Source organism: Aethalodelphis obliquidens, unplaced genomic scaffold (genome assembly GCF_003676395.1).
Source record: "Aethalodelphis obliquidens isolate GAN/ISIS:26980383/991018 unplaced genomic scaffold, ASM367639v1 scaffold45, whole genome shotgun sequence".
NCBI classification, from domain to species: domain Eukaryota; kingdom Metazoa; phylum Chordata; class Mammalia; order Artiodactyla; family Delphinidae; genus Aethalodelphis; species Aethalodelphis obliquidens.
The window spans coordinates 3,914,001-3,939,930 of NW_020837989.1; the positions used below are offsets into that span (position 1 = coordinate 3,914,001).

Consider the following 25,930-nt stretch of genomic DNA (forward strand, 5'->3'; position numbering starts at 1 on the left):
TTAAAATGGGGTCCTGGAACTGGTGAAAATACATATTTTACTAGAAAGTGAGTAATCTACTGATATTTGACGTTTAAAAGTTAGCAGAGATCAGAGACAAGCATGTAACACATTTCTCTTGTCCCTTCTCCATGTATGTTAGATTTCCTAGGTCACAGCCACACCAACCTTTAGGAACATGTGGGTAGGCCAAATTCACACAGACTGCACTAAGCTATCTTCCTGACATAGGCCTTGAGGGACGTGGTAAAGGCAAAGAGAGCAGAGTTTCTGGGCCTTTGGTTATGCAAAGAAGACTCAGGGCCAAGTTTGGAAGCATAATAATTGCTCTGCGTAATAAAGTGAAAGGAATTTTTTTTTTAGAGAGTAGTGACTTGTAAGAGACAAGGAGGCTGAATCACTGTGGGTACATGTGGCTTACGGAATATTCTTAAGGAAGAGGAATGTCTAATATTCACATATAAATCATAAATAGTACTGCAATATTAAATTTCCCCACCTCCCTAATTCTTCAGGAAAGTTAGCTTGAGTCCACTAAACCACTAAATCACTCTCCCTTCCTCGGAAAAAAGTAAGTGAAGGGATAGGAAGAAAGAACAGAAACAGCCTTCTTCATCCTTTCAGAAGAGTGGAACTTCCTGTTTTATAGGCTAGAAGAAATGCAGGAAGAGGATAAGAATTGTGTCACACGGAAGCAAGGAAAGAAAAACACCCTGGCCACCAGTTTAAAAAGCTTGCAAACCTATGCCACTGTTTTTTTCATGCCTATATAGGAAATTACTGCCTATAGAAAAAGTGAAGAAATGTGTTCCTGGAACTTATTTGAACCAGACCGGCCAGTCCCCAGCTCTGACCTTATTCTACCATTTATCTCCCTGAGAGGGCCCAGAGATAAAGGAACTCAGCTGGTAGACACCAGAGTTAAACTCTAGTGAACTTTTCAGTCCACATTTTCCACACACCCACCTTCCTAAGCTGATTTAGCATCAGGGTTCATGCAGAGCTCAATTATTTTTTTTTCCAATTCCAGAATTTATTAACTGTACAATTGTTTAATTCCTGAACCCATCTGGGACTCAGTTTTATAGCCTGCAATTGGGAAGGGCTTTTTTTTTTTTAACATCTTTATTGGAGTATAATTGTTTTACAATGGTGTGTTAGTTTCTGCTGTATAACAAAGTGAATCAGCTATATGTTACATATATCCCCATATCTCTTCCCTCTTGCGTCTCCCTCCCACCCTCCCTATCCCACCCCTCTAGGTGGTCGCAAAGCACCAAGCTGATCTCCCTGTGCTATGCGGCTGCTTCCCACTATCTATCTATTTTACATCTGGTAGTGTGTATATGTCCATGCCACTCTCACTTCGTCCCAGCTTACCCAGAGCTCAATTCTTTTGAACTTACTTACAAGTTCTATCATTATACTTGCCCACATTATGCAAGCAGTTTGCAATCTCCCCTAATTCTCCGGCTTTAATTATATAATTGAACAAGCCAAAAACTCATTTTTCCCAGGAAACATTAAACATTACCATCTTAATGAAATTCTTAATGACATGGTCCACTATGCATGCCAATGACCGGTAGTAGCTGGGCCCCTAGCTTATCACTGGGCAAGGCAATTGGACAAATGCTCTTTCTTTTGTCAGTCACCAGGAACGGCAACCCTCACCTCACACTTTTGACTGGAATGATAATTCCACAAGACCGGAAGATGGGTCACTGCAAGATGCATGGATATCATTAAGATCGGACAGAAAGAGGTTAAATGAAGTAGAAATTGATCTTAACCTATACAAATCAAAACTTATTTTCAAAGCTGAATGAGCTCACTTAAACTTTTCTTGCCAATTAAAAAAAAAAATTTATCCTTCTTAAAAAAAAAAATTTATCCTTGTTTTCTCCAGAAGGTCTGAGAGATAAATAGCTCTCTTCTCAACTAACTTTTCAGGACTGAAGACAGGAAATGGTCAAAATATAAGAAACTTAGGGGACTTCTGAAATTTCCAGCATAGTTCATGGGTGACTCTTCAATTGTCTATTCTTTCCCAACTGCATTTTTCAAATGCCCTTGTTGCATAAATCTCAGATCTTATATACACCACACACTGTCAAAGGCCAAAGTGACTGGCTGCCAAAAGCTAAAATGGAAGGAAAGCAAACCTGTTCACACATTTGTTCAAATAGCATGGACATCAATGTCCCGTGCCAAGTAAATACCAAATTAAAGTACTTAATAATAGCCACTATTTATAACAAATTCCCAGTCCCCAAACCTTGTCAGATCTTTGCATTGCCAGAAACATGTCAAGATGCCAAAACATTTATGGTACTTTAGAGAAATTAATTGCTACATATATCACAGTACCTAACTGAGTAACTATTATTTCTCATCCTCTCAAGTTCTTCTGTTTTTCTACAAAAGGAACTAAAGGCAATGGAAAATTATGTTTGTAAAGTTTTTAGCAGCTTTGTTGGAATATAATTCATCTATCATGTAATTCACCCACTTAAAGTATAGAATTCAATGGTTTGGGGTATATTACATAATTAATTTTTTAATTGTGGAAAAATATATCTATCATAAAATTTGCCATTTTTTTAAACTTTTTTAAGTATAAATTTATTTATATTTGGCTGCGTTGGGTCTTCGTTGCTGTGTGCGGGCTTTCTCTAGTTGCAGTGAGCAGGGGCTACTCTTCATTGCGGTGTGCAGGCTTCTCATTGCAGTGGCTTCTCTTGCAGTGAAGCACAGGTTCTAGGGCACACGGGCTCAGTAGCTGTGGCTTGTGGGCTCTAGAGCGCAGGCTCAGTAGTTGTGGCGCATGGGCTTAGTTGCTCCGCATCATGTGGAGTCTTCCCGGACCAGGGCTCGAACCCATGTCCCCTGCATTGGCAAGTGGATTCTTAACCACTGCACCACCAGGGAAGTACTGCCATTTTTAAATGTACGATCAATGCCATTAATTACATACAAAAAGTTGTGCAACCATTACCACTACTTCCAAAAGCTTTTTATCACTCCAAATGGAAACTATATCACCATTAAGTAATAACTCTCCCTTCCTCCTCCCTGCAGGCCCTAGAAACCTCTAGTCTACTTTCTAACTATATGAATTTGCCTGTTTTGGATGTTTCATGTAAGTGGAATAAAACACTATTTGTCCGTTTGTGTCTGGCTCGCTTCACTTAGCATACTGTCTTCAAGGTTCATTCATGTGATAGCATGTGCCAGGATTTCATTCCTTTTCATGGTGGAATAATATACCATTATATGTATATACCACATTTTGTTTATCCATTCATCTGTAATCATGTTGATTATAGGTTTATTTTTTTTAATAATTTGACTGCAGAGAATTGAGAAATCTCATACTTCAATTCATAGCACACTCTTGTCATCAGTCAAGATGTGTCCCTCTCTTATTAATTTCTTCATCCCCAGAAGTCTCTCCTCCAATGGGCATGCATGCTAATGTGTTTTATGTAGATCCTTAAATATGTATGTAGGTTTGTAAAATACAGAATTGTGTGTTGTTTTAATTTATATAAATGCATTTAATTTACATAAATCTGAGACTTCCCTGGTGGTCCAGTGGCTAAGGCTCCACTCTCCCAATGCAGGTGGCCCAGGTTTGATCACCGGTCAGGGAACTAGATCCCACCTGCCACAACTAAGAGTTTGCATGCCACAGCTACAGATCCTGTGTGCCACAATGAAGATGCCACATGCCGCAACAAAGATCCAGCACAGCCAAATAAATAAATAAATATTTTTTTAATTTACATAAATCTCATTCTGTTTCTTTTTCACTCAACTCTATGTTTGTCAGGTCTACAGGTATTACTATGTCTAGTTAACTGTTAATGGTTTAATGAAATATGGCAGAAAGAGATTAAGTGGTTTCTTGTTATATTTTTTTCCACTGAGAGAGGTGACTCCCAGGGTAAATTCTGTACTTTTCTGTGAGCAGTGGACAAATCTCTTAATCCCTCCAAGTCTTAGTTTCTTCACCTGTATAATGAGGGGGTTACACCAGATGAGAGATCCTTATGGGCAGTATGCATCAAATGACCTAGGAAACTTTTCCAAAATAATGTGCTCAGCTCAACACCGCTAATCATCAGGGAAAAGCAAACCAAACCACAAGGAAGTATCACCTCAGATCTGTCAGAATGGCTATCATCAAAAAGACCACAAATAACAAATGTTGGCGAGGATGTGGAAAAAAGGGAACCCTCATGCACTATTGGTAGAAACGTAAAATGGTACAGCCACTGTGAAAAAAAAGTATAGAGGTTTCTCAAAAAAATAAAAATAGAAATACCATACGACCCAGCAATTCTACTTCTCGGTATATATGTGAAATAAAAACACTAATTCAAAAAGATAATACATGTTCACAGCAGCATTATTTACAGTTGTCAAGATATGGAAGCAACCTAAGTGTCCATCAACAGATAAAGAAGATGTGGTATATATACACAATGGAATACTACTCAGCCATAAAAAAAGAACAAAAGTTTGCCATTTGCAACAACATGGATGGACCTGGAGGGTATTATGCTTAGTGAAATACATCAGATGGAGAAAGACAAATACTATATGATATCACTTACATGTGGAATCTAAAAAAATACAACAAACTAGTGAATAAAACAAAAAAGCAGATTCACGGATATAAAGAACAAATTAGTAGTTGCCAGTGGGGAGGGGGAGGGGCACTATAGGAGTGGGGGAGTGGGATTTACAAACTACTGGGTGTAAGATAGGCTACAAGGATGTACTGTACAACATGGGGAATATAGCCAGTATTTTGTAATAATTGTACATGGAAAGTAACCTTTTAAAATTACATTAAAATGTTAAAAGTAATTAAAAAAACAAAACAAAATGATGTGTCCAATGCAACAGCAAAATTTAAGGCAGTAAAACCCTGGCATAAATAATAATAAATAATAAATCGCCAAATGATTCTGATGTGCACCCGTGGTAAAAACCCCGGCACAAGATGGATCTCTGAGGGCTCTTCCCTTTAGTATACTAGGATTCTGTGACTATAGGGAAAATCTCTCAGCAAAGGTCCTAAGTGAACCAGAGGCAAGAACCTGGCAATAAAGATGATGCCTTTGTCCCAGTTCTCTGTTTTCTAAATACAAAATCTATTTTAAAAGCATTTATGCTATTTTATTGCTAACTTCTATAAGGATATTCCAAGGATTAACTGCTCCCTGGCTAACTCACTCTTCCACAACTCCTCAGGGCTCAATCCTTCCTTAGCTTGGATCATGCCCTCTGGTTCTTGTATTTGATAAAAGCTGAAAGAGGCTGGGAACTTCTTTCATTTCTATTCCCATCAGAAGTTTGTGTAGCTCAACAGGGTCACCTCTGAGTTTCTGCTTTTGTAAGGAATACAGATCTGGTCCCTACACTCTGCTTTAAGAAGAAAATGCCTGTACTGTCATACACATACAGTTCTGCTCATTCTCCATGCCTTGAACTGAATTCAAAAATCAGAACTAACCTTCCGAGTCTTGTATTTCTTGCCCCCAAATATTACTGTTAAAAATTTGGACACACAGAAAATGGGAAGAAGAAAATAAAAATTACTATAATCCCACTGAGTGATACAATTTTCCCTCCCAAATATCACACTATCTAATTGTTCTAGTCAGTTCTGGCTGCTATAACAAAGTACTATAAACTGGGAGGTTTATAAACAGACACATATTTGCTCATAGTTCTGGAGGCTGGGAGTCCAAGATCAAGGTGCCAGTACAGTCGGGTTCTGGTGAGGACCCTCTTCTGGGCTGCAGACTGCTGATTTCTCATTATATCCTCAAGTGGCAGAGAGCAGGGAGAGGAAGCAAGCTGTCTCATGACTCATAAGGGCACTAATCTCATCATGGGGGCTCCACCCTCATGACTTCATCTAATCCTGATAACCTCTCAAAGGCCCCACCTCCTAATACCGTCACATTGGGGGATAGGGTTTCAACATATGAACTGGGTCGGGGGTGGGGAGAGACACAAACATTCAGTTCTTAACATTCTTACCTATCTCCGTTAGTGGTACCTTAATGGTCCCGTCACTCAGGCCCCACACCCAGGAATTATGCTTGGTTCCTCTCTTTTCCTTACTTCCTCCAACCTCCAAATATATCCTGAATCTATCCTCATTTTTCTGTTTCCATTCCTACCACCATAAGCCAAACTGCCATCTTCTCTTATCCAGGCTTCTCACTTAGCCTCCCCAAAAAATTGCTGAAGGAATGAAAAATATTGACTGACAGAACCAGGAAACAAAAATATACATGCTGGCTTGAAGAATTAGGCTAAAACTAACAAGATTGAATTTAAGACAAATAAACATAAGCCTCTGCATTTACTTTCCAAAATTCCATGGCACAAGTTACAAGTTGTATAAAGGACTTGGGTGATTTATTTGACTGCAAGCTCACTTAAGAAAACAATGTGATGTACCCAACTGAAAAAAAAAAGTTCTTACTATTTAGTTGAATGAATAAAAAATGTACAGTCCAGTACAAAGGGCATAATATAATCCTTTTGTGCTGGTCACACACGATGATTCATTGTGGGCACCAGATTTAGATAGATAGATAGATAGATAGATAGACAGATAGATCAACCTCCGTAATTGATAAAGAAGGGTTCTGAGCAGAGCTAGACTGTGAGTAGTCATGTTGCTAGACATGAGCAACAGCTGAAAGAACAGGGAGTACTCATCTGGAGAAAAGAAGACTGAGGGTCTAAAGGGTACACCCACACTTGGATGGACCTGGAGGGTACAATGCTTAGTGAAATAAGTCAGATGGAGAAAGACAAATACTACATGATATCACTTACACGTGGAATCTAAAAAAATAAAACAAACTAGTGAATAAAACAAAAAAGAAGCAGACTCACAGATATAGAGAACAAATTAGTTTCCTTCACTAAATATTTTTCAGTCTGTGACTTGATCAGCAGATCCATGACTACACATTCCTTGGATGTCCCCTGGTCTGAGATTTGTCCTTGGATCAGAACCTTATTTGGGGCTCTCCCCAGGGTGAGCTCCTGCTCTCTCTCTCTGGATTCAGCTGGGGCTACCAAAAGTCACATTGTGACTTTTGGCCTTCCTCATGTTAGGTGATGTGGAGGTGTTAGGAGACCCAGACTCCGGCAGAAACCAAGACGAAGCCTCCAGAATGCTGCTCCCACAGCCTGGCACGTTCCTTCCTGAAAGGTGAACTGAATCCAGCAGGCAGATTTTGTCACCAGCCACATCTTTAGAAGGCTGCTTCAAATGAAGAAACATTAAAATAATAATAGTGATCTCTGCCCACGGACACGAAAACCTACCAAAGGTACATTTTTAAATTAAAAAGCAGGTTAACGGCTTCCCTGGTGGTGCACTGGTTAAGAGTCCGCCTGCCGATGCAGGGAACACGGGTTCGTGCCCTAGTCCAGGAAGATCCCACATGCTGCAGAGCAGCTGGGTCCGTGAGCCATGGCCGCTGAGTCTGCGCATCCGGAGCCTGTACTCCGCAACGGGAGAGGCCACAATAGTGAGAGGCCCGCGTATCACAAAAAAAAAAAAAAAAAAAAAGCAGGTTAAAAAACAATGTATTGAATATTTTCCATTTTTGTTGTAAAATAAAATACCTATAAAAAGTCTGGGAGAGGAGCTTCAAGAGGGCTGAAGAGTAAGACAGAGAGATCACCTTCCTCCCCACAAATACATCAGAAATACATCTACATGAGGAACAACTCCTACAGAACAGCTACTGAATGCTGGCAGAAGACCTCAGACCTCCCAAAAGGCAAGAAACTCCCCACGTACCTGGGTAGGGCAAAAGAAAAAAGGAAAAACAGAGACAAAAGAATAGGGACGGGATCTGCACCAGTGGGAGGAAGCCGTGAAGGAGGAAAGGTTTCCACACACTAGGAAGCCCCTTCGCGGGCAGAGACTGCAGGTGGCGGAGGGGGGGAGCTTCGGGGCCGCGGAGGAGAGCACAGCAACAGGGGTGCGGAGGGCAAAGCGGAGAGATTCCCACACAGAGGATCGGAGCCTACCAGCACTCACCAGGCCGAGACGCTTCTCTGCTCACCCGCCGGGGCGGGCAGGGCTGTGAGCTGAGGCTCGGGTTTCCATCGGATCCCAGGGAGAGGACTGGGGTTGGCTGCATGAACACAGCCTGAAGGGGGCTAGTGCACTACGGCTAGCCAGGAGGGAGTCCAGGAAAAGCTCCGAAACTGCCTAAGAGGCCAGAGCCCATTGTTTCGGGATGCGTGAGGAGAAGGGATTCAGAGCACCACCTAAACAAGCTCCAGAGACTGGCGCAAGCCATGGTTATCAGCACGGACCCCAGAGACAGGCATGAAATGCTAAGGCTGCTGCTGCCGCCACCAAGAAGCCTGTGTGTGAGCACAGGTCACTATCCACACTTCCCCTCCCGGAAGCCTGCATGGCCCACCACTGCCAGGGTCCCGGGATCCAGGGACAACTTACCCAGGAGGACACACGGCACGCCTCAGGCTGGTGCAACGTCACACCGGCCTCCGCCGCCGCAGGCTCACCCCGCATCTGTACCCCTCCCTCCACCAGGCCTCAGTGAGCCAGAGCCCCCTAATCAGCTGCTCCTTTAACCACGTCCTGTCTGAGCCAAGAACAGACACCCTCAGGCGACCTACACGCAGAGGCGGGGCCAAATCCAAAGCTGAACCCCAGGAGCTGTGGGAACAAAGAAGAGAAAGGGAAATCTCTCCCAGCAGCCTCAGGAGCAGTGGATTAAATCTCCACAATCAACTTGATGTACCCTGCATCTGTGGAATACCTGAATAGGCAACGAATCATCCCAAACTGAGGAGGTGGACTTTGGGAGCAAAGATATATATTTTTTTCCCTTTTCTCTTTTTGTGAGTGTGTATGTGTACGCTTCTGTGTGTGATTTTGTCTGTATAGCTTTGCTGTTACCATTTGGCCTAGGGTTCTGCCTGTCCGTTTTTGTTTTTTCTTTTAGTATAGCTTTTAGCACTTGTTATCATTGGTGGATTTGTTTCTTGGTTTGGTTGCTCTCTTCTTTCTTTCTCTCTTTTTTTTTAATTACATTTAAAAAAATTTTAATAATTATTTTTTATTTTAATAACTTTATTTTATTTTATCTTCTTCTTTCTTTTTTTCCTCCCTTTTACTCTGAGCCGTGTGGATGACAGGCTCTTGGTGTTCCAGCCAGGCTTCAGGGCTGTGCCTCTGAAGTGGGAGAGCCAACTTCACGACATGGGTCCACAAGAAACCTCCCAGCTCCACGTAATATCAAACAGTGAAAATATCCCAGAGATTTCCATCTCAACGCCAAGACCCAGCTCCACTCAATGACCAGCAAGCTCCAGTGCCGGACACCCTATGCCAAACAACTAGCAAGACAGGAACACAACCCCACCCATTAGCAGAGAGGCTACCTAAAATCATAATAAGGCCACAGACACCCCAAAACACACCACCAGACACAGAACTGCCCACCAGAAAGACAAGATCCAGCCTCATCCACCAGAACACAGGCACTAGTCCCCTCCACCAGGAAGCCTACACAACCCACTAAACCAACCTTAGCCACTGGGCACAGACACCAAAAACAACGGGAACTACAAACCTGCAGCCTGTGAAAAGGAGACCCCAAACACAGTAAGTTAAGCAAAATGAGAAGACAGAAAATCACACAGCAGATGAAGGAGCAAGGTTAAAAACCCAACAAATGAAGAGGAAATAGGCAGTCTACCTGAAAAAGAACTCAGAATAATGATAGTAAAGATGACCCAAAATCTTGGAAATAGAATGGAGAAAATACAAGAAACGTTTAACAAGGACCTAGAAGAACTAAAGAGCAAACCAACAGTGATGAACAACACAATAAATGAAATTTAAAATTCTCTAGAAGGAATCAATAGCAGAATAACTGAAGCAGAAGAACAGACAAGTGACCTGGAAGATAAAATAGTGGAAATAACTACTGCAGAGCAGAATAAAGAAAAAAGAATGAAAAGAACTGAGGACAGTCTCAGAGACCTCTAGGACAACATTAAACTCACCAACATTCGAATTATAGGGGTCCCAGAAGAAGAAGAGAAAAAGAAAGGGACAGAGAAAATATTTGAAGAGATTACAGTAGAAAACTTCCCGAATATGGGAAAGGAAATAGCTAATCAAGTCCAGGAAGGACAGAGTGTCCCATACAGGATAAATCCAAGGAGAAATACGCCAAGACACATATTAATCAAACTATCAAAAATTAATACAAAGAAAAAATATTAAAAGCAGCAAGGGAAAAACAACAAATAACATACAAGGGAATCCCCATAAGGTTAACAGCTGAACTTTCAGCAGAAATGCTGCAAGCCAGAAGGTACTGGCAGGACATATTTAAAGTGATGAAGGGGAAATACCTAGAACCAAGATTACTCTACCCAGCAAAGATCTCATTCAGATTTGATGGAGAAATTAAAACCTTTACAGACAAGCAAAAGCTAAGAGAATTCAGCACCACCAAACCAGCTTTACAGCAAATGCTAAAGGAACTTCTCTAGGCAGGAAACACGGGAGAAGGAAAAGACCTACAATAACAAACGCAAAACAATTAAGAAAATGGTAATAGGAACATACATATCAATAATTACCTTAAATGTAAATGGATTAAATGCTCCACCCAAAAGACATAGACTGGCTGAATGGATACATAAACAAGACCCGTATATATGCTGTCTACAAGAAACCCACTTCAGACCAACGGACACACACAGACTGAAAGTGAGGGCATGGAAAATGATATTCCATGCAAATAGAAATCAAAAGAACGCTGGAGTAGCAATTCACATATGAGACAAAACAGACTTTAAACCAAAGACTATTACAAGAGACAAAGAAGGACACTACATAATGATCAAGGGATCAATCCAAGAAGAAGATATAACAATTGTAAATATTTATGCACCCAACACAGGAGCACCTCAATACATAAGGCAAATACTAACAGCCATAAAAGAGGAAATCGACAGTAACACATTCATAGTAGGGGACTTTTAACACCCCACTTTCACCAACGGACAGATCATCCAAAATGAAAATAAATAAGGAAACACAAGCTTTAAATGATACATTGAACAAGATGGACTTAATTGATATTTATAGGACATTCCATCCAAAAACAACAAAATACACTTTCTTCTCAAGTGCTCATGGAACATTCTCCAGGATAGATCATATCTTGGGTCACAAATCAAGCCTTGGTAAATTTAAGAAAATTGAAATCATATCAAGTATCTTTTCTGACCACAACGCTATCAGACTAGATATCAATTACAGGAAAAAATCTGTAAAAAATACAAATACAAAAGGGAAATCAAAAAATACCTAGAAACAAATGACAATGAAAACACGATGACCCAAAACCTATGGGATGCAGCAAAAGCAGTTCTAAGAGGGAAGTTTATAGCAATACAATCTGAACTTAAGAAACAAGAAACATCTCATATAAACAACCTAACCTTACACATAAAGCAATTAGAGAAAGAAGAACAAAAAAATCCCAAAGTTAGCAGAAGGAAAGAAATCATAACGATCAGATCAGAAATAAATGAAAAAGAAATGAAGGAACCTGTAGAAAAGATCAATAAAACTAAAAGCTGGGGGTATCCCTGGTGGCGCAGTGGTTGAGAGTCCTCCTCCCAATGCAGGGGACACGGGTTCATGCCCCGGTCTGGGAAGATCCCACGTGCCACGGAGTGGGTAGGCCCGTGAGCCATGGCTGCTGAGCCTGTGCGTCCGGAGCCTGTGCTCCACAACGGGAGAGGCCACAACAGTGAGAGGCCTGCGTACCGCAAAAAAAAATCAAAACTAAAAGCTGGTTCTTTGAGAAGATAAATAAAATTGATAAACCATTAGCCAGATTCACCAAGAAAAAAAGGGAGAAGACTCAAATCAACAGAATTAGAAATGAAAAAGTAGAAGTAACAACTGACACTGCAGAAATACAAAGGATCATAAGAGATTACTACAAGCCACTACATGGCAATAAAATGGACAACGTGGAAGAAATGGACAAACTCTTAGAAATGCACAACCTTCCGAGACTGAACCAGGAAGAAATAGAAAATATGAACAGACCAATCACAAGCACTGAAATTGAAACTGTGATTAAAAATCTTCCAACAAACAAAAGCCCAGGACCAGATGGCTTCACAGGTGAATTCTATCAAACATTTAGAGAACAGCTAATAACACCTATCCTTCTCAAATTCTTCCAAAGTATAGCAGAGGGATGAACACTCCCAAACTCATTCTACGAGGCCAGCATCACCCTGACACCAAAACCAGACAAAGATGTCACAAAAAAAGAAAACTACAGGCCAATATCACTGATGAACATAGATGCAAAAATCCTCAACAAAATACTAGAAAACAGAATCCAGCAGCACATCAAAAGTATCATACACCATTATCAAGTGGGGTTTATCCCAGGGATGCAAGGATTCTTCAGTATATGCAAATCAATCAATGTGATACACCATATTAACAAATTGAAGGAGAAAAACCATATGATCATCTCAATAGATGCAGAGAAAGCTTTCGACAAAATTCAACACCCATTTACGACAAAAACCCTCCAGGAAGTAGGCATAGAGGGACCTTACCTCAACATAATAAAGGCCATATATGACAAACCCGCAGCCAACATCGTCCTCAATGGTGAAAAACTGAAACCATTTCCACTAAGATCAGGAACAAGACAAGGTTGCCCACTCTCACCACTATTATTCAACATAGTTTTGGAAGTTTTAGCCACAGCAATCAGAAAAGAAAAAGAAATAAAAGGAATCCAAATCGGAAAAGAAGAAGTAAAGCTGTTACTGTTTGCAGATGACATGATACTATACATAGAGAATCCTAAAGATGCTACCAGAAAACTTCTAGAGCTAATCAATGAATTTGGTAAAGTAGCAGGATACAAAATTAATGCACAGAAATCTCTGGCATTCCTATACACTAATGATGAAAAATCTGAAAGTGAAATTAAGAAAACACTCCCATTTACCACTGCAACAAAAAGAATAAAATATCTAGGAATAAACCTACCTAAGGAGACAAAAGTCCTGTATGCAGAAAAACATGACACTGATGAAAGAAAACAAAGATGATACAAACAGATGGAGAGATATACCATGTTCTTGGATTGGAAGAAGCAACATTGTGAAAACGACTATACAACCCAAAGCAATCTACAGATTCAATGCAATCTCTATCAAACTACCACTGGCATTTTTCACAGAACTAGAACAAAAAATTTCACAATTTGTATGGAAACACAAAAGACCCCGAAGAGCCAAAGCAATCTTGAGAAAGAAAAACGGAGCTGGAGGTATCAGGCTCCCTGACCTCAGACTATACTACAAAGCTACAGTAATCAAGACAGTATGGTACTGGCACAAAAACAGAAAGATAGATCAATGGAACAGTGTAGAAAGCCCAGAGATAAACCCACGCACATATGGTCACCTAATCTTTGATAAAGGAGGCAAGAATGTACAGTGGAGAAAACATAGCCTCTTCAATAAGTCGTGCTGGGAAAACTGAACAGCTACATGTAAAAGAATGAAATTAGAACACTCCCTCGCACCATACTCAAAAATAAACTCAAAATCGATTAAAGACCTAAATGTAAGGCCAGACACTATTAAACTCCTAGAGGAAAACATAGGCAGAACACTCCATGACATAAATCACAGCAAGATACTTTTTGACCCACCTCCTAGAGAAATAGAAATAAAAACAAAAATAAACAAATGGGACCTAATGAAACTTCAAAGCTTTTGCACAGCAAAGGAAACCATAAACAAGACGAAAAGACAACCCTCAGAATGGGAGAAAATATTTGCAAATGAAGCAACTGACAAAGGATTAATCTCCAAAATTTACAAGCAGCTCATGCAGTCCAATATCAAAAAAACAAACAACCCAATCCAAAAATGGGCAGAAGACCTAAATGGATATTTCTCCAAAGAAGATATACAGATTGCCAACAAACACATGAAAGAATGCTCAACATCATTAATCATTAGAGAAATGCAAATCAAAACTACAATGAGATACCATCTCACACCAGTCCGAATGGCCATCATCAAAAAATCTACAAACAATAAATGCTGGAGAGGGTGTAGAGAAAAGGGAAGCCTCTTGCACTGTTGGTGGGAATGTAAATTGATACAGCCCCTATGCAGAACAGTATGGAGATTCCTTAAAAAACTAAAAATAGAACTACCATATGACCCAGCAAACCCACTACTGGACATATACCCTGAGAAAACCATAATTCAAAAAGAATCATGTACCACAATGTTCATTGCAGCTCTATTTACAATAGCCAGGACATGGAAGCAACCTAAGTGTCCATCAACAGATGATGGGATAAAGAAGATGTGGCACATATATACAATGGAATATTACTCAGCCATAAAAAGAAATGAAATTGAGTTATTTGTAGTGAGGTGGATGGACCTAGAGTCTGTCATACAGAGTGAAGTAAGTCAGAAAGAGAAAAACAAATACTGTGTGCTAACACATATATATGGAATTTGAAAAAAAAAAATGGTCATGAAGAACCTAGGGGCAAGACGGGAATAAAGACGCAGACCTACTAGAGAATGGACTTGAGGATATAAGGAGGGCGAAGGGTAAGCTGGGACGAAGTGAGAGAGAGGCATGGACATATATACACTACCAAACGTAAGGTAGATAGCTAGTGGGAAGCAGCCGCATAGCACAGGGAGATCAGCTCAGTGCTTTGTGACCAGGTAGAAAGATGGGATAGGGAGGGTGGGAGGGAGGGAGACACAAGAGGGAAGAGATATGGGAACATATGTACATGTATAACTGATTCACTCTGTTATAAAGCAGAAAGTAACATGCCACTGTAAAGCAATTATACTCCAATAAAGATGTTAAAAATAAAAGTCTGGCAGGAAATGTACCAAAATGTCAACTGTGTGATCGCTCGGTAGAGGGAACATGGGTGTCTTTATTTTCTTTTTTATAATTAAAAAAATTTGGGGGGGCTTCTCTAGTGGCACAGTGGTTGAGAGTCTGCCTGCCGATGCAGGGGACACAGGTTCGTGCCCCAGTCCTGGAAGATCCCACATGCCACGGAGCGGCTGGGCCCGTGAGACATGGCCACTGAGCCTGCGCTCCGCAATGGGAGAGGCCACAACAGTGAGAGGGCCCGCGTACTGAAAAAAAAAAAAAAAAAAAAAAATTTATAATTATTCAACAGCAATTTTTAATTTTCCTAATTTAAAAAATTGTAGTTTGGGCTAAAAAGGAGGTTTGTTTGCCAAAGAAAATTGAGACAAATATGGAGGCCAGGGATAGTAGGGTACTTTACATTTGTGGAGCGCCTACTGCATACCAGTGACTGCAGTAAACACTTCTCCTGCTTTCATTCCTTTAATCCTCACAACCCTCCTATGAAGTAGTAGCCCCACTTTATAGCTTGGAAAACTGAGACTCAGGAAAGGTTAGCAATTTGCTGAAGTCACACTATTTGGTAGAGATGATTAAATCCAGCTCTGCTTAATTCTGCACTGGTGTTTCTACAGTTAAAACACCCTATCTCCCTCTAAGCTGGCAATCCTGAGGCTGGAGTAGAAGCAACAGTCCTTGGCTTTTGGTGGATTTAACATTTGTTGAGTCTTCTCAAAGTTTTAGGTTTCTCTCTCCACGATCAACATTGTTACTCATGGAATGGTGCATGGCATCGTTAACATCACCTGGGAGCTTACTAGAAATTAAGCATCTCAGGACCAGCCAAGACCAACTGAATCAGAATCTGCATTTTAACAAGATGCCCGGGTGATTCACCTGCACATTACAATTGGAGAAGTGCATCTCTAAAAATGCCTCCCCAGCCCCACTCCCTGCCTGGGTTGCTATGGAAACCATCATCCCCAGCCTCTGCTCCCAATGTCTGGTCTCTTTCCCCAAAGCAAAGTGCTCTGTCAGACACTCACAGAAGCCCTGGGGCCCAAGAGGAGAAAAACTATTTCCAAATGCAGTTTATGAATCAAAATAAAGCCTGGCACTTCATGCTTTTCATGTGCAAGCCTCAAAGATAGCTAGCACCGGTCCCTCTACAACAGCCGGAGCTGTGGTGTGTGGGTACCTGTTTAACGGCCAGCTTGGGCTGCAGCCCTGATTTGTAGCACTTGCCAATTTCCATGGAGTAAATACTCCCACCAGGGCCAATTCCAAAGCCACCAAGGTGATGTCACTGAAGGTGAAGCTGGGAAGGGATGCACGCAATTGGGCTCAAGCAAGGAGGCACGAGTAGGCACCAGCTCCAGCACACCACTCAGCTAGAGCCAAATTTTTCTGAGTCAAGATCCTTCGTGTACGAGGGGAAGCCACAGCATTACTTCAGCTAATGAGGACATTATGTTTTACTGCTGGCTTCTACCACCATTTAAATTTATCCATCTCTAATTAGTTTTGGAAAACAGAAAAGGACTCACCAAATATACTCTGCAACAGCCTGTCAGACCGTAAAACTGTCTGTGCTGGCTGCTCTCTCAAAAAACAGAAGGAGTCTTGGGTTTGCTCCGGAGAAGGGTTGGGAAGCCCAGGCTCAGCCTCATGAATAAAACATGTCCAGTAGCTTCTAGGTGGGAGGAGAAAGGGGTTCCAGCAAAGCCTGTACCATATATTTCCCCTAACTCTTCAGTATCTACTCTCGTAGTTTACTTCTCAGCAGGGACAAGGTATAGCAGCTGCGTAGATTTGAGTTAGGAAGATAGAAAGTTAGAAATCCAAGGAGAAGCTGGATTGACAGAGGGGAGGTAAGAATAGCATGGGTGATGGAAAATTGGGAACAAACATATAGCAGAAGGAAGTAATAACTATTTGAAAAGCAGTGAGTATGTCTGTTTGGCTGGAGAAGAAAGTTGTTAACTATTGTCATCATTATTAGCCCCACTTACTGAGCCCTTGACCATGTGCCAGGCTCTAGGTGAGCATTTTAAGTCAATTTTCTCATTGACTCTTCAAAGAAATTCAGTACCATCACTATCACCATCATCATCATCTCCATTTTACAGAGGAGGAAACTGGTTTAAAGAGTTTAAGATATTTGCTCAAAGTCATACAGCTAGTAAGAAAGAAGGGAAGAACTCCAACCCAGGTCTATCAGATATATTGTAAGCAGCGCAATACATCATCTCTAAATATGTGTGAGTGGTGGGGACAGGCGTGGAAAGGGAGATATCCCTTTCTGAAAAAGTTCCAAGAAACCTCTCTGAGCAGGCAGAGAGGCCGAAGGAATGGAGAGGAAAGGGACCACTGACATCCCCCTGGGTCCTGAGGGCCAAGAGTGGAGTGCCAGAGTGCCAACAGTCTTACTTACCAGGTCTGCCCAGCTCAGACCACTCCTGGGTGCCATGCTAATTCTGGAAATGATATATTCAGAGAAACACAGACAAGCAATGTGTAAACAGAGGGGAGTGACCAGAGGGTGGGAAGATTCAAAAGCTACCCTTGTTGGAAAGGAATCAGGCTAGGGAAGATGAGGCTTACACCAACAAACACACTTTTCAGAGATCAGTGGCTGATCACAAAACCTGTTCCTCTTCTTCTGGGACATGCAGCTAGACCACATTTTCCAGCCATCCTTGCTGTTCAGTGTGGCCATGGACTGAGTTCTAGCCAATGTAATATGGGTGGAAATGTTGTAACACCCCTCCAGGCTGGGCCCCTAAAAATCTCCCATGTGCTTTCTCCTTCCATGGTGACCGTGGAAGCCAACTGTTGAAGAAAGCAGAGCTACAAGGTGAAAGGAGTCTGGTCTCTGAATTACTACTTGGAGATGAGCCTCCCACCAATCAAAAACACTGAATTAAACCTTATGTGAGCGAGAAATAAACTTGTATTTATTAAGGTTCTTGTTTTAAAAGACACCGTTCCAAAGCAACTGGAGAAAACTCAGAGATGGAAAGTGATCGTGATATCCAACTTTCAAATATTTAATGAGCCACCATAAGTTAAAAGATTTCTTGGGCTTCCCTGGTGGCACAGTGGTTAAGAATCCGCCTGCCAAAGCAAGGGACACGGGTCCGAGCCCTGGTCCGGGAAGATCCCACATGCCGCAGAGCAACTAAGTCCGTGCACCACAACTACTGAGCCTGCGCTCTAGAGCCCGTGAGCCACAACTACTGAAGCCCGCGTGCCTAGAGCCGGTGCTCCACAACAAGAGAAGCCACTGCCATGAGAAGCCCGTGCACCACAACGAAGAGTAGCCCCCACTCGCCACAACTAGAGAAAGCCCGCGTGCAGCAATGAAGATCCAATGCAGTCAAAAATAAATTAATTAATCAATTAAAAAATATATATTTCTTGGGGTTACTCCAAGTTAGGGCACTAAGACCAGGGGGTAGTATCTTAAACGAGACTGATCACAACTCAGCGTAAGGAAAACAATTCCTAAGAATCAGAGATGTCCAAAGATCTGACTTCTGCCCACTCTCCAACCTCATCTCCCATCACTCTTCCCTTGGTCACCCACCCTTCCTTCTGGTCCGTGAGCACCCTGAGCTCTTTCTTGCACCTGGGCTAGTATGCATGCAGATTCCTCTGCCTCAAACACTCCTCCTGACTCCCCACAAGCCTTATTCATATATTCATTCAACAACTGTGTATTGTTCCACGCCCACTCCAGGTCAGGTACTGTTGTGGGTGTTTGGGCTGTAGCAGGGAACAAAACAGACAAAAACCACTGCCCCTGTGGAACTTAAATTCTAGCCAGAGATAAACACTGTAAACAATAAACATAATAAACGAGTGAGTGATGTAGTACGTTAGGTGACAAGTGCTCTGGAATAAAAAGAAAGATACAGCAAAGAAAGGAGAATGGGGGTTCTGGGACAAGAGGTGATGTGGAGAGAGCAGGGATGAGAGAGGCAACAGGGGCACCTCAGTCTTCAGATTCTATATCACTTCCTCCCAGAGGCCTTTGTGAACCCCCAAATCTGAACTACCTTTGTGTCCCTCAATCCCATGATTTTCTCTCATAGCACATTTGTCTTTTATGACACTGTATTCGTTTGCTAGGGCTGCCAAACAAAGTACCACTGACTAGGAGGCTTGAACAACAGAAATTTATCATCGCACAGCTGTGGAGGCCAGAAATCTGAGATAAGGTATGAACAAGGTTGGTTCCTTCTGAGAACTGAGAGGGGAGGGTCTATTCCAGGCCTCTCTCCTTGGCTTGTAAATGACCATCTTTTCCCTGTGTACCTTCACACCGTCTTCCCTCTATGCATAACTCTGTGTCCAGATTTCCCTTTTTTATAAGGACACCATTCATGCTGAATTAGGGGCCACCCTAATGACCTCATTTTAACTTGATTACCTCTGTGAAGAGCCTGTCCCCAAATAACGTCACATCTAAGGTGCTAAGGACTGGAATTTCATCATAAGCATATTGAAGAAGACAATTCAATCTAAAACAGACCGTGTGAGTTAGAATTATTTTACCCATGCATTTAATAGTTTCATGTCTACAACCCCCGCTAGACTATAGGTGAAACCAGGGCAGGACCTAGTCAATTTCAGTCATCTCACTGCACCCAGCACTTAGCCCAGTGCCTGCCAGGTGCTCAGTTGCTACTTGGTGCTTAATAGCCCTAAGTTCATTTTGTTCTGCTACAAACAGGCAGAACAACCTCTTGTCCTTCAGTTCTGCAGAGTTCTTTCTTTCCATATAAAATCCTCTTCGCTCAGGGCTGTCCCTCAGGGCCGTGCTGTGTTCTGTTGACAAATTAGAAATCCTACTGGGTTTCCAGCTTGATACTGCCCGTTAGCCATTTGAAAGAACAACCAGGTAATAATTCCTGTAGCTTTAATGAAGCTGGGTTTACTCAACCCTCTTCTCTCCCCTACCCCCTTGCAATCTCCTTAACCCAGCCAGTTGGCTATGGAAGGACACTGCGTAGTGTGTAAGTATAAACCTTCTGGACAGAGACCAATAAAGCATCCAAAGTTTCATTGGAGAAACATGCAGCAAAATGGCAAAGAGAGCAAAGGCATATTGTAGACTCAGTCTCCACTCCTTGATCAGATGCTGATTTATGGTGGAACTTCAGGGATGTCATTTAACCTCTCTGGCTTCCTCATCTATAAATTGGAGCTAATACTAATGCGGTTTGCATCATAACAACACAGGGATATCAACACACTATGAAGGCTTGCAAACACTATTGTAATGTGAAATGTTTTATTAGTATATAATGATACAGATTTCTTATTATCACCCAAAGTCCTGTATAACGTGGTCTCTGACTCTCCCGTCTCCAGCTAGTTACGTATTAGTTCCTTAAACACACAAGTTCTTTCCGGCCGCAGGACCTCTCTCCTCGGCCAGGAGTAGTTTTCCCTCCTAACATTTACCACATGTAGATGCTTCTTTCCCCTTAGCTCTCAGCTGAAACCTTGCTTTCTAAGAGAAGCTTTTCTCTTCTTGCCCATCCTGGCTAAAATGGATGCTCCTCCCCCATTAAGCTCACTCTCAGCAGTATCCGGTTTCTCTATAGCACTTACCTCTTTCGTTCACGCTTGTCACTTGCCCATCTGTTCACCAGCTCAAAAGACCATGACTCCCTCACTCACGACCCCCGCTACTCAGCACGGTGCCTGTGACTCACGATAGCGGTTCAGTAAATATTTGCTGAGCACATGAATAGATCATTTCTAACAGTGGACAACTGAAAACAATACAGAGACCCAAGAAAAGGGCGAGGCTAAGGAACTCCAGGTATGTGCATGAGTTAGAAAGAACCCTGTCTTCGTCCTGAGTCTCTCCTTTACTCTCACACTACTACCACACTCAACACGCTTGTGACACCAGATGTGTGGGGTTTCCCCCACCAAGCAATTGTCGGCGACGCCAGCTGGATGACCCTACAATTTAACAATTCAGACACTGTCTACCTGGGGATAGCGTCAGATCCCACAGGTTAAGGGCTCAGTTCCAAGAGACTACCCATACTTCAGAGGCCAATAGCAAGGCGGAGGTCCCCAGGCTACCCACAACTTCTGTCCAACTTGGCTACAAATCAGAGATTCTCATGACCTCTTCCCCTTTGGATTCAATTAGTTGCTAAAGCAGCTCACAGAACTGAGGGAAACACTCACATTTACCAGTTTATTATATAATAAAGGATATGATAAATGATACAGATGAACAGCCAGATAAAGAGATACACAGGGCGAGGTCTGGGGGATCCCAAGCACAGGAGCTTCTGTTCCCGTGGAGTTGGGGTGCATCACCCTCAAAGTATGTAGGCAGGCGTTCACCCACCTTGAAGTTCTCTGAACCCCATACTCCTGGAACTTTGGGAAGGCTTCCTCATGTAGGCATGATCAGTTATTAGAGAAGTGGGGGGTGTGGCTGAGAATTCTAAGCTTCTAATCATGGGCTTGGGCTTGCTGGTGACCAGACCCCATCCAGGAGCCATCTAGGAGTCCACTCAGAGTTGCCTCATTAGAGCGAAAGACACTCCTAACACCCCGGAAATGCCAAGGGATTTAGGAACCCTGTGTCAGGACCAGGGTCAAAGGCCAACTGTTAGAACAAAAGATGCTCCTAGGGCTCTTACCACTTAGGAAATTAGAAAGGTTTCAGAAGCTCTGCATCAGGAACTGGGGGCAAAGACCAGTATATATATATTTCTATTATCTCACAATACACTTAATAAAATGCTCTAGAGCCATTCAAAATTACCACTGAGAAGACTGTGTAGCAGCATAGGGAAATATTTAGGATGTTAGGGTAGAAAATGCTATTTACACTTGGATTGCAACTACATAAAAATACTGAGATGAGCAAAAACAAATTAAACAAAGAAATTTGGAAACAGTCAACAACTTGCTATGGTAGTGGGACTGGGTAGTGGGTAGTGGGACTGTCAGTGTTTGGGGTCTTTTTCCTCTTTTATTTCTGCTTCTGTCGCCATAATGCTGTTTGTTCAACAATTACAGTTTGTTCTACATCACTAAACTAGGCACACTACTGAACTGTCCCCAGAAGGGAGGCAAACATTTGCTCACAGGTGTATGTGGAATGAACTTCTTTTTCATACAGTTCTCGAGCCAGCCGGGCCATGGTGAAATGGGGAGAAGGATGTGGCATGACCTTTTGAGCCCCTATAAACTTGGCTGTGAAGTTATGCATCAGGAGTGGGGCTGCACCCCACATACCTGCAATGAGGTGGTGCCCCAGAGAGCAGGGGGAAGTCAGGGTGTGGCTACTGATTAAGAGGGGGAATGCTGGCTGCCTGGCCAAAAAATGACACCAATAGCTACTACAACAGTCAAGATCTCTCTTAACGACAACTTCTCTGTTTTTAAGGCCATTGCACCTGCATAACCTCATTCAACCCTCAAAACTCCTCTTATGAGGTCCTTGGTTGTCATACACATATTACAGAATATACACAGACACTCAGAGAGCTTATCCTCCTCATTTTTACCTTAAAAGTGGGAATATCTATGGCACAGAATTATACTTCCTGGGAAGAAAACCTCACCATGAATTTACTTACCCAGGCCATCAGAGATGGACTCTCGTAACTCTACAGGAATAGCTACAGCGATATGAAGGCTCAACTACCAAAGCACACAAACTGCCTCATCATGAAGCCCAACAGGATGGCTGAAGAGTTCCCAAGCTTTCCCCCCTTGAAACCCAGGTGATGGATGACATTCACCTGTATAATTCACCTTCATGGCAATCCTCAGGGTCACACACAGTTCTCAGTCACTAACTGACAAGACTTTCTCGCCTGGCCAGGGAAGCACCCTGAAGCACAGGGAAGCCAGAGGTGAACAGGTAAATCATTGGAACACTTCGAAATTTTCACAATTATTAGCGTGGGAAGCAGTTTTGCACAGTGGCTAAGACACAGCCTGCAGTGAAAGAACATGGCTTCAAATATTGGTTCTAACCCTTTCTAACTATGTGACCCTTAGCAAGTTGATTTACCTCTCTGAGCCTCCGTTTTTATATATTGGGGATAACAGCACCCATCTCACAGGGTCCCAGTAAGGACAAATAAGACAGCACGTACAAAGCTCTCTGCAACAGGCTTGGCATATACCATGTACTCAGTAAGTGGGAGCTAATAATGGCAGCAGCAGTGCCACTAAAAATGACTTGAGAAATCCTTGAAAAATGACCACACCACAGGAAACAAGCTGGTTCCGAGTGACCTTGTTCTAAGAGCTTTACCTACAAAGAGTTGAGAGTTGGACAGCTGGTATGATAAAGTTTAGGACAAAGCTGGACCACGCCAGCAGAAATCTTGCCAATTTCTATTGCATTCCCTCACTGAAAACTAGACCCTATGGAGGGAGAGGAAGGAGAAACGGTCAGAGAACCCTTAAAGAGATGTGGTGATAGATCAGGGGAGAGAACTTGGCATGGCCAGCAAACAGTTACAAGTAAAACGTACCTACAAATCTCTTTCGAGGCCTTCTTAAAAGGAGGAAGGGGTTGGCCTTGAAGTACAGGTAAGATTCGGGAGGGAGGGGAGGAGAGGGGCAGGACAGAGCCAGGTACACAAGAAAAGGAGGGACACGCAGCCAAAGCAGAGAGTTTGTGTCAGACAGCTGTGAGCAAGGCTCCCTGCTCTCTTCTTGCCTCTTCCATCCTCCTCTGCCCTTCCCGAAATGACTCAGCCCTTTGGCTGAGCTATCAGAATGTTCTAAGTTGGTTCTGCTTGCAGTGTTTCCCCGGCTAGCTAATTAAACATATACATTTAATTGAATCATAGTGAAACCCATAATTGAGGTCTCTACATCCAGAGGGGAAAAGGCGGAGCGTGATGGAAACCAACCGTGTTTTAACTGGTGCCAGCTAGAATGTTGCCGATAGTTTCAAAGCTCAGCATGAAAAGCATCATATTTGAGGCAATATCATGTAGAGAGTAATCTCCCCAAGAGAAGAGAAGATATCCCTTTTATACAACAACAGTTCAGTAAACGTTGTTTAGCTTGCATAGGATACAGTTAATTACAGAAATTTATCAAAGTGGCATAAGGTGGTATTCACACACACAAAGAGTATTTTCCCACAGTGGAAAATCCTTAGTTTTATAGAAGCTGAAGCTAGTACTAATTGAATTTTCACTTGGGTAGATAAAATCTTTAACAACTCCGGAATAACTACATGCTCTTTGCTCAACGATGTGGATCGGGATGATTTACAACACCTTTCACACAATCACGCTAATTTTGCTTTCATATGATTAATTAAAACAATATGTTCATTCTCCCTAAAGTGGAATTAGGGCACCCAAGGAGTTGGCTTCTATAGCCAACTTCCCTACCCAGCAATAAAGGCAATTTTCACACCTGGTCTTCGAGAAACTGTTAAGTATATGGGGCCCTGATGGAGACTGTGTCAAGCTCAGCTTTGATCTTTGGAAGGCAGTAGAGGTGAGTCTGATGGGCAGAAAGAGGTTCCTAGGACTTCAGAGCTGAAAAGGACCTTCGAAGCAGTCTCGTGAAAATCCCTCACCTCCCAGATAAGAAAACTGAGGCTTGGAGAGACCAATAAGTTGTCCCCAACTTATGAGGCCCCATTTATGGCAGAACTGATATCAGTCTCCAGCTACCCTGAGGTTTAACCCGGTCTTCTGGAGAAAGAGCACTGGACTGGGAGTCAGCAAACCCGGGTTTAAGAGCCAATTCTGTTGCTGACTCACTGCAGGACCTCATGAGCATGGGGTCTCTCTCTCACCTTCGTCTTCGTAGAATTGGGAAAATGATTGCATTTGCCTATGAAACTTCCAAAATAAGAAGCTATGAGACAGATGAAGTTTATTACAGGTGCCCCTCCATCCCTAAGCCCCATTTTCTGCTGAATTTCCCAGACCCCTCTGCCCCAGTGCCTTGTCACGCTCTGCTCCTTAGAATCCTCCAAAGGAGCCCTCTTGTTTTTTCCAGCTGGGGAAGCTGAAGGCTGGGAGACTTAAGGCCATGCAGCTACTTAGTGACAAAAGTGCTTTGAAGCCCATCACCACCTCCCTATGCGGCCTCCACCCGGTGCCCATCCCCTTAGAACCCTGCCCTCTGCCATGGGTGACAATGGATGGCAACTCTCTTGGGTGACGGTCCTTAACCCTGAGGGGGCCCTACTCACCCTGAGGCTTTGGTTCACCTAGCCAGTCCCAAAAGGAGACTCTTTTAAATCAAATTCTTAAGCAGTGAAAGGTGGAAAAGACCTCCACCACCTTCACTTTACAGATGGGAAAACTGAGGCCCAGAGGGTAAGAAAGTGCCTTTTACTAAGCACCTCTGATGTGCCAGACATCACTCAAGGGGCTTTCTCAGGTGATCACATTTCATTCAAGGCCAGGAAGAACATATGACTTGTCCAAGGACATCTGGCTGCTAAGTGCTTAATCAAGACTCACTCAGAGCAGGACGGTGGCCATGGAAGTCGGAATCCGCTAAGGAGTGTGTAACAACTCACCTGCCCAATCAACTAGCCCTGAAAATGGATGGCGCTAGAGCGTCGGGCCCATACCCGGCCGTCGCAAACAACCTAAGTGTCCATCATGGGATGAATGGATAAAGAAGATGTGGCACATATATACAATGGAATATTACTCAGCCATAAAAAGAAACGAAATTGAGCTATTTGTACTGAGGTGGATGGACCTAGAGTCTGTCATACAGAGTGAAGTAAGTCAGAAAGACAAATACCGTATGCTAACACATATATACGGAATTTAAGAAAAAAAATGTCATGAAGAACCTAGGGGTAAGACAGGAATAAAGACACAGACCTACTAGAGAATGGACTTGAGGATATGGGGAGGGGGAAGG

The 25,930-nt window shown here is 42.6% G+C and overlaps 1 long non-coding RNA gene across 1 annotated transcript; it reads left to right on the forward strand.

Moving 5' to 3' along the window:
* Nucleotides 1-5,527: 5,527 nt before the first annotated feature.
* Nucleotides 5,528-25,642, forward strand: LOC113606747 (uncharacterized). Its single transcript, XR_003427684.1, has 4 exons — nucleotides 5,528-5,539; nucleotides 11,710-11,718; nucleotides 12,005-12,009; nucleotides 25,520-25,642. It is a non-coding gene; the product is annotated as an uncharacterized LOC113606747 (long non-coding RNA).
* Nucleotides 25,643-25,930: the final 288 nt, after the last annotated feature.